We start from the raw sequence: 15,145 nt of genomic DNA on the forward strand, positions 1-15,145 counted from the left end.
AACATTGATAAACTAGGTCAGCTTCATCAGGTATGGATGGGGTTCAGGAATTTCTTAACTGAATCTCAAAGAGTTCAGTAGCACTACAACTTGTTGCAGTTTTTTACTGGAAGTATCTAGTTTTGTAATCTATAACTCATTTTGAGATAAAAATGCATATGACTCAGCCATCTCTATTGGCTTTATTTATTTATTCTTCAGTAAACACTGAGTTACTCATACACAACTTAATTCTAGGTTTGAGGAATGGTAGCTTCTACCACTTGGAACTCAGAACCTGAAAGTAAACATCTGCCTTCTCTGGGCCTTGGTATCACAAATCCTATGTAAACCAGTATCACAGCTATCAATTTTTTTTTTATCCTTCCTCTTTGTAAATTTTATATAAATCACTTATACTTCATGATTAGCAAAAATACTCTAAATCTTTCCCCCTGAGTTTATCTCCAGAGGGTATTAAAAATTTCCATTGTGAGATGGCAAGGGCTATCAGGTGAATCCTCTTTTTGTTTTTGAGTCCTGTTTGGACAGCTGCATGGCATCACTAGAAGTGAGCTGATGTCCTGATTAGTTCAGGGAACACTGCAGTGGGTCTTGTGTATAATATGGGTAAGTGGTTGCAGAGGGAAGAAACTGCCAATCACAAGTTAAACATAAACTTGGGAGTCAAACCTGGGTTTTAGCTACTTTTTATATACGCACCTTGGTCAATCTGTGTTACCCTTTTTGACCATTCATTTCCCTAACTTGAAGTCATAGGGTTAATTAAAGTGAAGATTGAGAGAGAACATGGACAACGTGTTTCACTCACTGCGTGGTATACTGCTATACATTTATGCACACATCTCCCTGCTTTTCCCCTGTATAAGACCATACTGCTACTCTAACTTCATACGTGCTTTTCTGTTATAAGTTATCAACTTTAATTGCCACTGCAGGCATCTGAATTGACCCCTTTGTGTTGCTCCCTCACTTTGTGATCCTTTTGGGGATTATTAATGAATGCTCACTGCCGTGGAGTCAGAGCTGACTCAAAGTGACCCCTCCTAGGTTTCTGAGGCAGTATCTCTCCAGAAGTAGATTGCCTAGTCTTGCTTCTGAGGAGTGGCTGGTGGGTTTGAATCGCCAGCCTTCTGGTTAGCAGTCAAATGCCATAGGCACTATGCCAGTAGAAGATTTAATTTGTCCTTGTATGCATAATCTACACACTGTTATAATATTTAGTTGGCATGTTTCCATCTCTTCTCTCATGACTACCTTTATTCATTACAATAATGCAGGTCTTTAGTACTTCCTTTTAAAGTACTTAGGATCCCCAGCGTCCTTTCCTGATGCTTATGGGTGTTTCATCTGCTGTTTGTTTAGATTTCATTCTTCTTGTGTCTGTCTTTCTTATATTTTATGACTGTTTTTTAGATTTAGCACCTGTGGAACAAGGCTCTTCTAATTCATAATAGTTGGTGGAACTACATCTTAGTTTCTGGACAGGTAGTCAGTGATTTACATTATTATATGTAATCTTTGAATATGTGGTTCTAATTGAAAACCTGTTTCTGCTCATGTTTGCAGGTATTTCTTTTACATCTGTTGAATGTACAGGGTGGTTAAGGGCACAGGACCTCTACTGAAAGGTAGATGATAAGTAAGCATTAATATGAGAATGAATTATTGTTTCTTTTTGAACAGAGAGGTTATATCTCTGACATGTGTCAGGAAAAAGCTAGTCTGGGGTTCTGTTGTTTATTGCAGGTAAATCTGTATCACAGATAATATCCCCAAAGCTACTTGTAAATTGAAAAACCTTTTTAGATACAGAATCATTGTTTCTGATTCAGCAACAGTTCTTACTACAAAAAAAGATTGCATTTGGTAGCGGAAATAATTTCTTTTCCTTACACACACACACACAAGCAATAAGTATAATCAGGTTTGTAAAATCATTGCCTAAAGCAGTGATTCTTAACTTTGGTTGCACATTAGAATCACCTGGGGAGGTTTAAAAGTATTAAATCAGAATTGCTGGGAGTTGAACCCAGCTATCAGTGTTTTTTAAGTTCCCAAGGTTATTCTTTGTATAGCCAAAGGGTGAGAACCACTGACCTAAACTAAAATAGGACAACTCAACCAAATAACAGTCTACAAAAGATCTATATAATTGCAGTAATCTCTCCTGCTTGCATCATGACATCTTTTTCGGTATTGGCAAAATGTAGGCTTTATCTGTCTGTATACTGAAGCAGTCCATAGTGGAAATTATATGACCCCATGATAGCAAATTTGTATCATTTTCTAGATGTCCTGATGAGAAATAAGAAAATGTTCAATTGTATTTATCCTTGATCTCTTTCTCCATAAGTGTTGGCATCCCTCCATTTGCCATTGACTTAATGTTCAGTTTTCCTCTTCACTGTTTTTCTTGGGTGACATTGGGAATTTTTACCATCTGATGAAGGCAGATGTATTTTCAAATAAAAATGTCTTCAGCATTTGTTCTTCCTACTACTCCTTCCTTTGACAGAATATCCATATAGTTGATAAATAGTTTGCTTTTTTTAAATACCTTTTCATATAATCTTTGTAGCATGCTTCATGGGTATTTTAACCTAGTTTTATGGTTTTTCATGAAATAAGGTATTTTCTAAATATGTTATGCTGAATTTAACTGAAATAAGCAGTTGTACTGTATGCCTTTAAAATGATGATGATATCTTGCATTTTAGGGTAACACTTCCATCCTGAAAATTCCAGAGCATACTGCGAATGGTTACAAATTATACAGTGAAGCACAGTCACCATTGCAGAGTGAGGCATGGCAGCTGTTTAACAGCTCATTGCAACACTACACAGCAGGTTAGGGTAGGAAGTGAAGAATAATACTGGATTCACATGAAAAAATTGCTAGGGGGGTGAGGTAAGCAGAATGTAATTACCTAAGTTGGAATTTATCCAGGACATAAGGCTAACACCTCCAATCTTAGAAGAGAAAGCTCTGATTCTTTAATAACCATGTACTTGCCTTCTGCATAACTGAAATGTAAGGGTGCTTCGACCCCTCTTCAAACCATCAACGTAGGCTCTAATAGTGTCCAATGGAGACTTAAAAAGAAAAAAAAAAAAAGCCTTTTTTTAAAAACCCACATGTTCATAGTAACTCAAGGATAATAGGCTTCTCTTTGTATGCCAACTTTGGCTGTTCATGGCTGTTTCAAGCTTGTCGAGAATTCTAAGGCTATATTCAGTATTCAAAAAGAATTCTGTGATAGATTAGTGATATCTGATATGGGTGTGAGAAAAGTAGTGGATATACTCATGCCATGTTTTTGTCAACCTAGCACTAACACTTTGCTATTACTGTCTTGGGATAATTGAGCAGTATTCAGTTCTTTTTAAATCTTCTGATTATTGTAATCACTTCTCCAGATGTATTTTTATTATCCTAAGGAAATTTTAGAGGAAAAGGACATTAGCCATTCTAACCATCATTGATGGGATTAGAGATTAAAAGATAGACCCTTAAGTTAAAAATCTCAATGCAAAAATGTCCAGAAAAGGAAGCAATTTAATGTCAGGTTGGGTTATTATCATTGGGAAAATAATCAAGTCAGCTGATCTGGGGAAGCAAACAGGAATTAAAGTTAAGAACACAAAACATCAGAAACATGTTACTAAGCCAGGATGAGAACTGGAAATCAGAATTTGGTTTGTCTGAAAAATGTTTGGTATGTAGGGTTGTAGGTCCAGGCAAACTCTAGGTCCCACATCTGAGACCAGCACCAGGGATAGCTCCCAGTGACAGTGGCTTCTTCTTGGCTCTTTGGTTCTTTACCAGACAACCCTGCCCCTCACTCTGGTGGATCTAGCTCTATCTATGGCTTAATAACAACTATAAAATCAGGTCAGTGGACTTTTTCATCCCATTGATGGTTCTATTATTAATAATTTTATACTATAAGTGAGGTGCTGTATAGTTCATCTTGTGCATATTATTTAATTCTCACAGCCTTACGTGATAGGTATTGTAGTTCACATTTACATATGATCAGGTAAAGCTCAGAGAAATAATCTGCCTACAGTCACATTGCAAATAAAATGGGGGTACCATGAGTTGAACATTAATCTCTCTGGCTCCAAAGGATGTGGCACAAGTTTCATGAGAATGAAGTCATTTCATGGCACTTCCATCTGTCTATTCTATCTAGTGTTGTAGAGCACAGTTGAGATGAGAATTTAGAATGCTTCTAGTGACAGACTAGAGTGTGGATAATTTGTGTTTTCCTTATACTCCAAGATCATTACTGATAGAATTTTTAGAAGTTGTAGACAATTTTTTATGGTCCTTCCTTTTGGTATAATAGAAGTATTTGAGCACTGGGGTGAGTTTGGCCTAAGAAAACCTGTAATGTTACTTTAAACTGAGTTCTTTTGATCTAATTCTTACATCTCTGTCATGTTCTCTGTTTTATTTTCCCATACTACACAATGATATCAATTAATATGAAAAATGTTGTTTAACTCTGATTTAGAAAATGTGGACCCTTAAGCTTCCTTTTTCAAATGTGTATGCATCTCATATTAAAAACTATGACTTAAACATTATAGGACATATTTTACTCTGTAGGAACGTGTCATGACTCTTCTGGGTAATTGGTTTCCTTTTTATTCTTAGGGGTCTCCTGAGAAGAAGTCTTAAACTTTTATTTGGTCAATTGTCCAACTTAATAAAGCATAACTAATCTTTTAAAGTTCTAAATAGCAGGATAAAATAACATTTTAATTTGATGAAGGCCCTTGTGGAAAAAACAAGTTTTGTTTAGTTATCTGCATTTTTGTATTGTGTTAGGTACTATCAAGTTGCTTTTGACTCATAACTTAACAATAAAACATTACCAAATTCTGTGCCATCTTCACAATTGTTGCTATGTTGGAGGTCATTGTCACTGCCATTTTGTCAGTCCTTCTCTTTGAAGGCCTTCCTCTTTTTTGCTGACCTTCTACTTTACCAAGGATGATGTTCTCCAGGGACTGAAACCCCTGATAATATGACCAGAGTATGTGAGACAAAGTCTTGCCACCCTTGCTTCTAAGTAGTATTCTCGCTGTGCTTCTTCCAAGACAGTTTCGTTTCTTCTTCTGGTAGCCCAGGATATGTTCAATATTCTAATTTGTGAATGCCACAATTCAAATGTGTCGATTCTTTTGTCTTCTTTATTCATTATCCAGCTTTCACATGCTTATGAGGCAATTGAAAATACCATGGCTGGGGTCATGCACACTATAGTCCTCAAAGTGACATCTTTGCTCTTTAACACATTTGAAAGCTCTTTTGCACAGATTTTCCCAGTGTGATGATGATGATACCAGTGTGATGTGGTATGTTGTTTGATTTATTTACTGCTGCTTCAAATGGCCTTGATGGTTCATTCAAGTAAAACAAAATCCTTGACAACTTTAATATTTTCTCTGTTTAACATGATGATGCTTATAGGTCTGTTAGTGAGGATTTTTGTTTTATATTAAGGTGTAATTCACACTGAGGGCTGTAGTCTTTGATCTTCAACAGTAAGTGCTTCAATCCTCTTAGCTTTCAGCAAGCAAGGTTGTGTCATCTGCATATCGCATGTTGTTAATGAGTCTTCCTCCAGTCCTGGTGCCCTGTTCTTCATCATATAAGTCCAGCTTCTCGGATCATTTTTTCAGCATACAGATTGAGTAAGTATTGTGAAAGGATATAACCCTAACACACACCTTTCCTAATTTTAAACCATGCAGTGTCTCCTTGTTCTGTTTGAACAACTGTGTCTTGGTTTATGTATCAATTCTGTAAGAACACAATTAAGTGTTTTGGAATTCCTGTTCTCGGCAGTGTTATCCATAATTTGTTATGATCCACATGACCAAGTGCCTTTGCATAGTCAAGAAAACACAGGTAAACATCTTTCTAATTATTCTCATTCAGTCAAGATCTGTCAGATATCAACAATGATATCCATTGTTCAACATTCTCTTCTGAATCCAATTTGAATTTCTGTTAGTGTTCTCTTTCAGTGTACTCCTGCAGCTGTTTTTGAATTATCTTCAGCAAAATTTTCCATACAGGTGATATTAATGATATTATTTGATAGTTTCCACATTGCATTGGTCATGTTTCTTTAGAGTGGCCATAGATACAGGTCTCTTTTGGCCAGCTAGCTGTCTTACAAATTTGTTGGCATAGGCAAATGAATACTTCCCATGTCACATCCATTTGTTGAAACATCTCAGTTGATACTCAGTTAATTCCTGGAACTTTGTTTTTCAACAGTGTCTTCATTGCAACTTTGACTTCTGTCAATACCATAAATTCTTGATCATACACTTTCTCTTGAAATGGTTGAATGTTGATCAGTTTCTTTGGTACAGTGATTTTGTGTATTCCTTTCATCTTTGATGCTTCCTGCATTGCTCAGTTTTTTGCCCTTCAAAGCTTTCAGTATTGAGACGCAAGACTTGAATATTTTCTTCCATTCTTTTCAGCCTGAAAAATGTTGAATATATTCTTCCCTTTTTGTTTTCTAACTCCAAGTCTTTGCACATTTTATTGTAATACTTAACATTGCCTTCTAGAGCCAGTCTTTGAAGCCATCTGTTCAGCTCTTTTAGTTCATCATTTTTCCCTGTTCATTTCAGATACTCTCCATTCAAGAACAAGTTTCAGAGTCACTTCTGACATCTATTTTGGTCTTTTCTTTTTTTTCCTATCTATTTAATGACCTTTTGATTTATTCATGTATAATGTTCTCAATCTCACCCACAACTTTTCAGATCTTCAGTTATTAGTGTTCACTGTGTCAAATGTATCCTTAAAATGATTTCTAAATTCATGTGGGATATATTCAAGATCATACTTTGACTTTTGTTTCATCTGCATTTTTAAATAATTTTATTACTTAAATAACAGGAATGAAAACTCTGTTTTACGTCTGAGGTCTTATAAGTCAGATTTATGCCTGAGGCAGATTTAAAGGTTGAGGTTATAAAATATCTAGAAATGTCTTACAATGGGAGAACTGAGAAGCTTATAGTAAAGATGTAATATCACTTTACAAAACTATGAGTTGTCTATTATTGTACCTTTATGATAGAAAAAATATCCTATCATTCTAAGAATAATATTATAATATAATTAAGAAGGTTGGGGAGTATGTGTGGATAATAGCTAGATACCATTTTTTCCTGAAAACACATTTTTTTCCCATGTTTATGCTTAGGCTGTAATGATAGTGTGTGAAAATCTACTTTTATGGTTTTAAGATCTTTTTTAGATATAAATGTTAAGTTCTTTAAAGTAATTGAAAAGTAATCTAATGATATATGTAATATTTAAACCTAACCAAAACCGAACTCACTGCCATTGAGTTGATTCCGACTCATAGTGACCCCCACTGGGTTTCCGGGTGGTAAATCTTTACAGGAGTAGATTGCCTCATCTTCCTTCCATTGAGTGGCTAGTGGATTTGAATCACCAACCTCTGGTTAGCAGTCAACTGCTTTAGGCACTGTGCCACCAGAGTTCCTTACACGTAGTATGTAAAAGATAATATAAATCATTTATTATGCAGGTCACTTTTGTCTTCCTTTTAGAAGACATAGCCATAAGAAGTGTGTGTATGATCATTTTGAGTATTTTGTGGCAGTCCTGTTGTCTTTGGTACTGTCCAAAGTCAGTACCAAAGACCTGGCTGCACATAAGAATCCTGTTGGATGTTAAATAATACCCAGCCCAGGCATCACCCCCGACCAATTGAATCAGAATTTCTAAGGGTAGCACCTAGATAGAAGTACATTTTGAAGTTCCTCAGGTTGAGAACCACTGATAAAATGCATGACTATTTAGTAAAGTATGTGTATCTTGTCACTTGTAAGTAATTGCTTGGTAGGGATGAAAGAAAATGGTGGTGAAAACAGAGGAAAGTTTTTGGAGGGTGGTGGTAGGGTGATTATTGAAATTTGAAGTGCCCAGATCATGTTGTTGTTGTTGTTATGTGCCATCGAGTCAGACCCGACTCACAGCGACCCCTCCTTGGGTTTCTGAGGCAGTATCACTACGGAAGTATGTTGCCCCATCTTCCTTCCGAAGAGTGGCTGGTGGGTTTGAACCTCCAGCCTTCTGGTTAGCAGTCAAGTGCCTTAGCCACTATGCTACCAGAGCTCCCACCCAGATCATAATACCAAGTAAATTGTAGGATAGAATAGATTTCTTCTTGTATTCTTTTCTTTAGCAGTGACCTAAGTGAAAACATCCAGAGAAAGATATAAAACACCTACAATTCACCTGGCACTTATACAGGCTTTTTTTTTCCTCTTGACTCTAGCTGCTAGCTGACTTATGACCTGAATCTTGATGATTAATAGCTCTTATAATATTTTCTTAGCTAGTGTAACTTCAATTGCAATACTTTTTCTTCTAATGTCTTACCCTTATAAAATAGCACTAAACTATTTTTCTCAATAAATTTTACTGACACATGGTTCCACAGATTAATTATAAATTGCATAGAAGTACTGCCTTTTGTCAGTTTTAAATGTGTAGCTTTATCTTCTCTTTCTCTTTGTCTTTCTAAGCTAAATGGAATTAGGATCTTAAAGAAACCTGTTTTACATGGAATCTATTCCTAGTCTCTTATTTTAAACAAGAGTTCGATTAATTTCCATCCTATACACTTTGGTTCCTCTACTATTATTGTTATCATAATTAAAAAATAATCATCTCTATTTTTACAACCCATTTATTTCACAACATTGTATAAACATCTTTTTAGGAAATAATTTTTCTCAATTGGTGAAATGTTACTATTATTATTATTATTTCTAACATGGTAGGCTCTTTCCGTAAGTTGAATTGGCAACATCAGATAAGTTTTTCTTTACTTCATTTTTTTTTTTTTAACAAGGAGAACATGAAAGGGGAAAAGGGTATCAAATAAGACTTAGAAAACCTTGGAAATGTTGGGCCACTTTGCCATGGGTACTTTAAAACACCCGAAGGTAGATTCAAAGAGTAACTTTAGGGCTTAGACCATTTATCACTGAAATTATAATGCTAGCACAGCTCTGCAAATATTTCCTTACAGGGTTTCATAGACATTTCACAATAAATATCGTTTGTTAAAATGGTCTTAGGTCCTATAAAGCAGAGTCTGTATTCCAAAAGGAATTCTTTTGTGGTTATTTAATAGTGTCCCTTTCACAACGCCTTTCTTCTCCATACTTTTGTTCACATTGCAATATTGGTGTCTTTGACCAGAGGGTAGACAAGGCTAACACTGAAACTTGGTGGCTCCCTGTAAATGATTGAAAGTAAAGAAAATATGACCTTAGAGAGTTATATTTAAGTATGGGAACTCTCACTATTACTGAGATGCTCACCCAGTTACTTATCTGTAGAATGAGGTTAAAGTAGGATAGGAAATGTAGAAAAAGAGATTTGGGTAGACATAACAAAGACTGAGTATAATTGCGCTACAATGCTCTATTAAAGGCAGAGCCAATGTACGTATTTGTGGTTTAGGCGGCTTTGCTCAGAACATCTCTCAAATATTGCCTGAATTCTGATGCCTACTACAGAAGTAGTTCTTACTCTGGGATCAATGTATGGAGTTGGCGGTTGCTATAAAAACAATGAATTGTATGTAAAATTTATGTGAATGTATGCATGCTTGTGTTTTTTGAGGAGAAACCCTTAGTTTCAATCAAAGGTAACATGTCCATAAAAATTCTTTTTAAAGCACATATCCATAGTGTGGTTTTCACTTATAATTTAGTGTGGATTTTGTCAATGTATTTCTTTCTCTGTATCTTACTGAGATATAGTCATTGTTTTTTTGTTTGTTTGTTTAAGCACTTGGGTATTCTTACCCACACATCTCCTGCTCTTTTCCAGAAATCCAGAGTGTGGAGGAGTTTTTGGTTAGAGGTAATAGAGATATTGGGGTGTGAGTTAGATATCACAGGATGAGTACCTACCTAGAGGGTAGCATGACGGTACCAGTTATAGTTATAGTTAACTAGTACTAGTTATAGAAGCCTCAGTGAATGAGATGTGCCAGAAGGAGGTAGAAAAGAAGGTGGAAAATTAGCACAACTTAACTTGTCTTCAACAAGATAATTTTAAAAACTTTGTTTTAGGCTAGCTGATACTAGAATGGGGGGAACTAAAATTGCATTACCAAGAAAACTTTACTAGTAAAATTGATAAACTGGTAGAGACAAAAGTCTGCTTATAATACCACTTTAATTATATATTATATCCTGCAAATCTCAGATTATTTACTTTTAAATTCTTTTATAAAATTTCTGGAGATTTATTATATAAATTCTTTCCAACCCTTAGCTATCTGTTGTCTAATAGTCTAAGGAAGTATAATAGCAATAATTTTGGCATTCTATGTTGGTGTAGCATTTAAAACTAATACCATTTCAGTTAGTGAATTAGTTTATTTAAATGACCATTTGCAGTTTCTAGGGCAGGTATTATTAACTTTATTATAGATCGCAAACAAGTGCTTATCTTTCAGAGGCTCAAAGCCCTAATGAAGGAGAAAATCAAGGTAATTATAATACCTCTAAGAGCATTTAAAAGGAGCTCTGGTGACGTAGTGCCTAAGGCATTTGACTGCTAACCAGAAGGCTGATAGTTCAAATCCCCCTGCCACTCCGTGGAAGGAAGACTGGGAAATCTACTTCCGTGAAGATTTACCACCTCAGAAACCCAAAGGAGGTCGCTGTAAGTCGGAATTGACTCGATGGCAATGAGTAAGTTTAGTTTATAACTTTTACATTAATAGTTTCTTTGATTTCTTAATAAGCTTTTGGAAAGCAGATTCTCCTATTGTGTTATTTTACAGATAGGGAAACTAAGGTCTAAACAACTTGGATAACTTGCTCAAGGTCCCACAGATAGTTAGCGGCAAGACCAGCCTCCAGCCCAAGCCCTTGGATTTGAGAACTTCTTGCTTCTCACCACTCTGTTATGTTGCTTCCATGATAATTACACTTTGTAATTAGAATCTGAGTGAGGACAGGTATTACAGAGTGTAACATTAGAACTGTGTCTTGGAGGTGGGCAAGACTTTGCCTGTCTAATATGAGCAAGAGGGCATTGTCATCCAAGAGAGAGCTCTGAGGCATGGTGGAACTTGTCCTTTATGGAAGACATTAATAGTTCCTCGTAGATGAAGCGTGGGGTGCTGCTTTCTAGGGTTCGTCATGAGGTTACATATAGTTAGTGCAAAGATAGAATTAGAACTCACATATTCTAAATTTCTTGCTGTCTGCTTCAATACTCTTCAATGTAATTCTTGGTCCAGTTAAACAGATAATGAGCTCTGGGAATGAGTTCTGCAAACATCACTTCCTAAAGACCCAGGTCTTACCATTTGCCTCTCACTTCTTTTGCCCAGACTTTACCAACCCTATACTTGAACATTCAGGTTCTGATCTAGTGTATAATTTCAAGGATTAATCTATTATATATTTATTTGGACCTGCTATTTATCTGGGAGCTCTGGTGGCATAGTGCCTAAAGCATTTGACTGCTAACCAGAAGGCTGGTGTTCAAATCCACCAGCCACTCCTCGGAAGGAAGGTTGGGCAATCTATTTCCATAATGATACTGCCTCAGAAACCCAAGGAGGGGTCGCTATGAGTTGGATCTGACTTCATGGCAGTGAGTTATGTGTCCAGGAATCTAGTAGGTTCTGGAAACCCAGGTTTATTAAGCCCTTACTCATCAGGAGTTTTCATAATCCACATTTTTATGACTAATACAAATGCAATGTCATCCTATATTATTTTGTTAAACTTAAAAAGTTTATATGTGTATTTGCATTTGTATTTTTATGAATAATTGTGTGTAACCAAAACTTATTTTAAGACATATCCCAAATGTTTAAAATATTTCCAGTTCATTATCTTGGTAATAACCAGACAGATAGCTTAGTTTTTGGAAACATGGGTACATCTCTGCTTTCAACAGTGTATAGTTGAATTGTAAAATGAAACTCCTAAGATAACTGACTGATATAGTGGCCGCATATTATAAGTTTTCAGATGCCATGACAGTTTTGCAGCATGCTACAAAGTTGAAGACAGGTGAAAAAATAATACTTGATAACACATTTCAAGTTGTATAACATACCAGATTGTTAGGAGACAGCTGTGGTTTTTAAAATATTAGTATACTGTAGGATCTAAGTAGCGCTGGTGGCACAGTGGTTAAAGCAATCAGCTGCTAATGAAAATGTCAATGGTTTGTATCCACCAACAGCCCTGTGCAAGAAAGATGTGGCAGTCTGCTTCCTTAAAGACTTACAGCCTTGAAAACCCTGTGAGGCAGTTCTACTGTCTTGTAGGGTCACTATGAGTTGGAATCGACTTGATGGCAGTGGGTTTTGGTCTTGTAGATTTTAGATCAATCTTGAGTGCTTTAAAATACTTAAAATTATATATGCACTAAGATTTTATATATGTACATAGAAAACTGACATTTTAAAATTTGTTCACTTTTTAGGCCTAAACACCCCTTAACCTGTCAAATAGAAACTAAGCTCATCTCAACTATTTAAAAACTCCAGGCAATAATTTATTTTAAGATGAGAATAAGACACTAGCAAAAATAGAATTACAATATTTATCATTCACAATGTGAGATTTTTTTATACTCTTTAATGGCTTACTTGATTATTTTCTTCATTATTTTCAGAAGTTTCTGGTACTGAAAACATTGTGAAATCTCAGAGATTTGTATTTTTCTTATTTCATAACTTTCTTTTCTAAAGGAGCTGGATGGGCTGGATTTGAAAAAGTAAAAAGTAAAAGAAAACAAGAGGGTCAAGAAGGAGAGAAGGGAAATGGCTAAAGTTGGAATATTCAGGAAGTGGAAAAGGGAAGGGAAAGCATTGATGGTGTTACTTGGTGTTTCTTTGAGATTGAATTTGAGAAGAGGAGAGGATATGAGCTATGTGGATAGGGAACTCTCAGGAGTCAAATGAGAGTGGAAAATGCTATTCTACTGACAGTGTAGAAACAGTGCAGATTGGAGTGAGTGCAGATTGGAGTGAGGGACAGGATAGGTGAACGCTGAGCACTGTTGAAGACAGAGAGGGAGGAAACTGGCAGTTATTAGCGAGTGTTAGGTGATAGGCAAGGTGTCTCAGAGAGAACGCTCATTTTAAATACAGAGAGTCCATTGTTCACCAGGCTTCCCCTTTGTTAATATTCACTCTGTCCACTCATTGCTTCATACAACAGCCTGAAAATTATTCTTGTGTGCTTGTGCTGATAGTCCCTAGATGCACATGAAAAAGAGGATCCTCCAGAGAATAAGACATTTGGAAGTGGACTTTGAAGGCAGCACTACATTTGAAATAAGACCAGGGCTCCTATCCTGACACTGTGCTTCTCAGCTGCAGAAACTTGGGCTCAGTTTTCTTAACTGCTAGATAGAAACAGGGAGCTCTGGTAGCATAGTGCCTAAGGCACTTGACTGCTAACAAAGGCTGGCGGTTCAAACCCACGAGCCATTCCTCGGAAGGAAGATGGGGCAATCTACTTCCATAGTGATACTGCCTCAGAAACCCAAGGAGAGGTCACTATGAGTTGGGTCTGACTCGATGGTACATAACAACAACAACAAGATAGAAACAGTCATGTTTTCCCTACCAGTGACATGGGATTGTAATTAATATTAAAGGATTTTATTAGTCACGAAGCAGTGCACAATGTAGGACAGCATTGTGATGATATATATATAAAACAATCAGGGCCGTATTACCTGATAGAATATTGTATTTCTTTATACAGCATTTTGTTTTGGGGGGTGCTGGTGGAAGAACAACAGAAATGGTTCCATTTGAGGTCTACTTGAACCCATTTCTTTAAGACAGCTCACAGAACTGACCTTGAAGGCGTGTGTTTGAAAGTTTCAAGTCTGTAATCAGTTGCCATATATATGCAGTATAACCACATTTTAGGATTTATACAGATTATATATATGGAGAAACATGTTTAGAGGGATAGACACTAAAATATTACCTGTGGCTTTATCTGGATGATAAGATTAGATTGATAAAAAAATTTTTTTTCTTCCTCATTTGTTTGTTCATTTTTTAAAATTGTCACTGTTACACACACACGTACACACATGCATGTATCCACACATGCATAAAAATCACATATGGCAACTTTACTTTAGCACCTCATGGTTTGCCTGGCTTACTAGGTTAAACTTAATTAATGCATACATTTGTAAATACAGAATTTTCTATTCTAAAAAAAGTCAGTGGAAGAATAAATACCTGGCATAAATTGCTGACATCACAGAATGGTATGGCATATATATTTAATAAAGGAGAACTGTATTTTTCATGGAGATGTTTTACTCAGTGAACTTGCTACTCATATATCTTATTACTCACTTCACCTGGACAGTTTCTGCTTGCCTCTGCTCCGTGGTAGTACCTCTAAGGAGTCTCTGTAATGTGAGCTACTGCAGCTCCTGGTTTCTTTAGTCCTGACTAGGAGCAGTTTTCCCTCCTATCTTCAGTGAAAGGTCTCTCTGAATTCCACTTGGCTTTTATTTATTAATAAACTTTTGCTCAACTTTGACCAAGGAGTCTAGTACCACACAAATCCCAGAGAAAGACATGATAGCCATTCGATTATGTGCTGTGTATGATGGAGGGGACAAATAAGGCATAAAAGCACCCCAGGAAAGAATGGCACAGGTGAGAAATTGTTGGCCCTGCATTTTTGTTATTATTTCTTCTTCTTCTTCTTTAATAATTATTATTGTTATCATACCACCAAGCATTTTCAATGAATTGGACAAAAACAGTGGCAAGAAAAAGCAGAACAGTGATCAAAACATAGGTGTATGAAACCACAGAGAGTGTTGACCTAGTGAATCATCCATCACTCTCTTTCAATGGACAGACTGGCTTTGTTTGTATTTAGTAGAATTTTTGAAGGAAGGAAAACAAAATGATACCAGAGTTACCTCTTTGGGAGGCAACCCTGGTGGAAAAGAGGGGTCCTGGATGGTTTTATGGAGAGTTGAGATTGGCCAGCTACCATATAAATTTGTATTCAATTGGGCTGTACAGAGCCC

At 36.2% G+C, this 15,145-nt stretch overlaps 1 protein-coding gene across 1 annotated transcript in view; it reads left to right on the forward strand.

Annotated features, from left to right (window-relative positions):
- Nucleotides 1-15,145, forward strand: part of GTDC1 (glycosyltransferase like domain containing 1) — a 382,022-nt gene that overhangs the window by 137,455 nt on the left and 229,422 nt on the right. The window lies entirely within an intron of this gene.

This window comes from Orycteropus afer, unplaced genomic scaffold, assembly GCF_000298275.1.
Source record: "Orycteropus afer afer isolate SDZICR_OR568_19922 unplaced genomic scaffold, OryAfe1.0 scaffold00023, whole genome shotgun sequence".
In the NCBI taxonomy this organism is placed as follows: Eukaryota; Metazoa; Chordata; class Mammalia; order Tubulidentata; family Orycteropodidae; genus Orycteropus; species Orycteropus afer.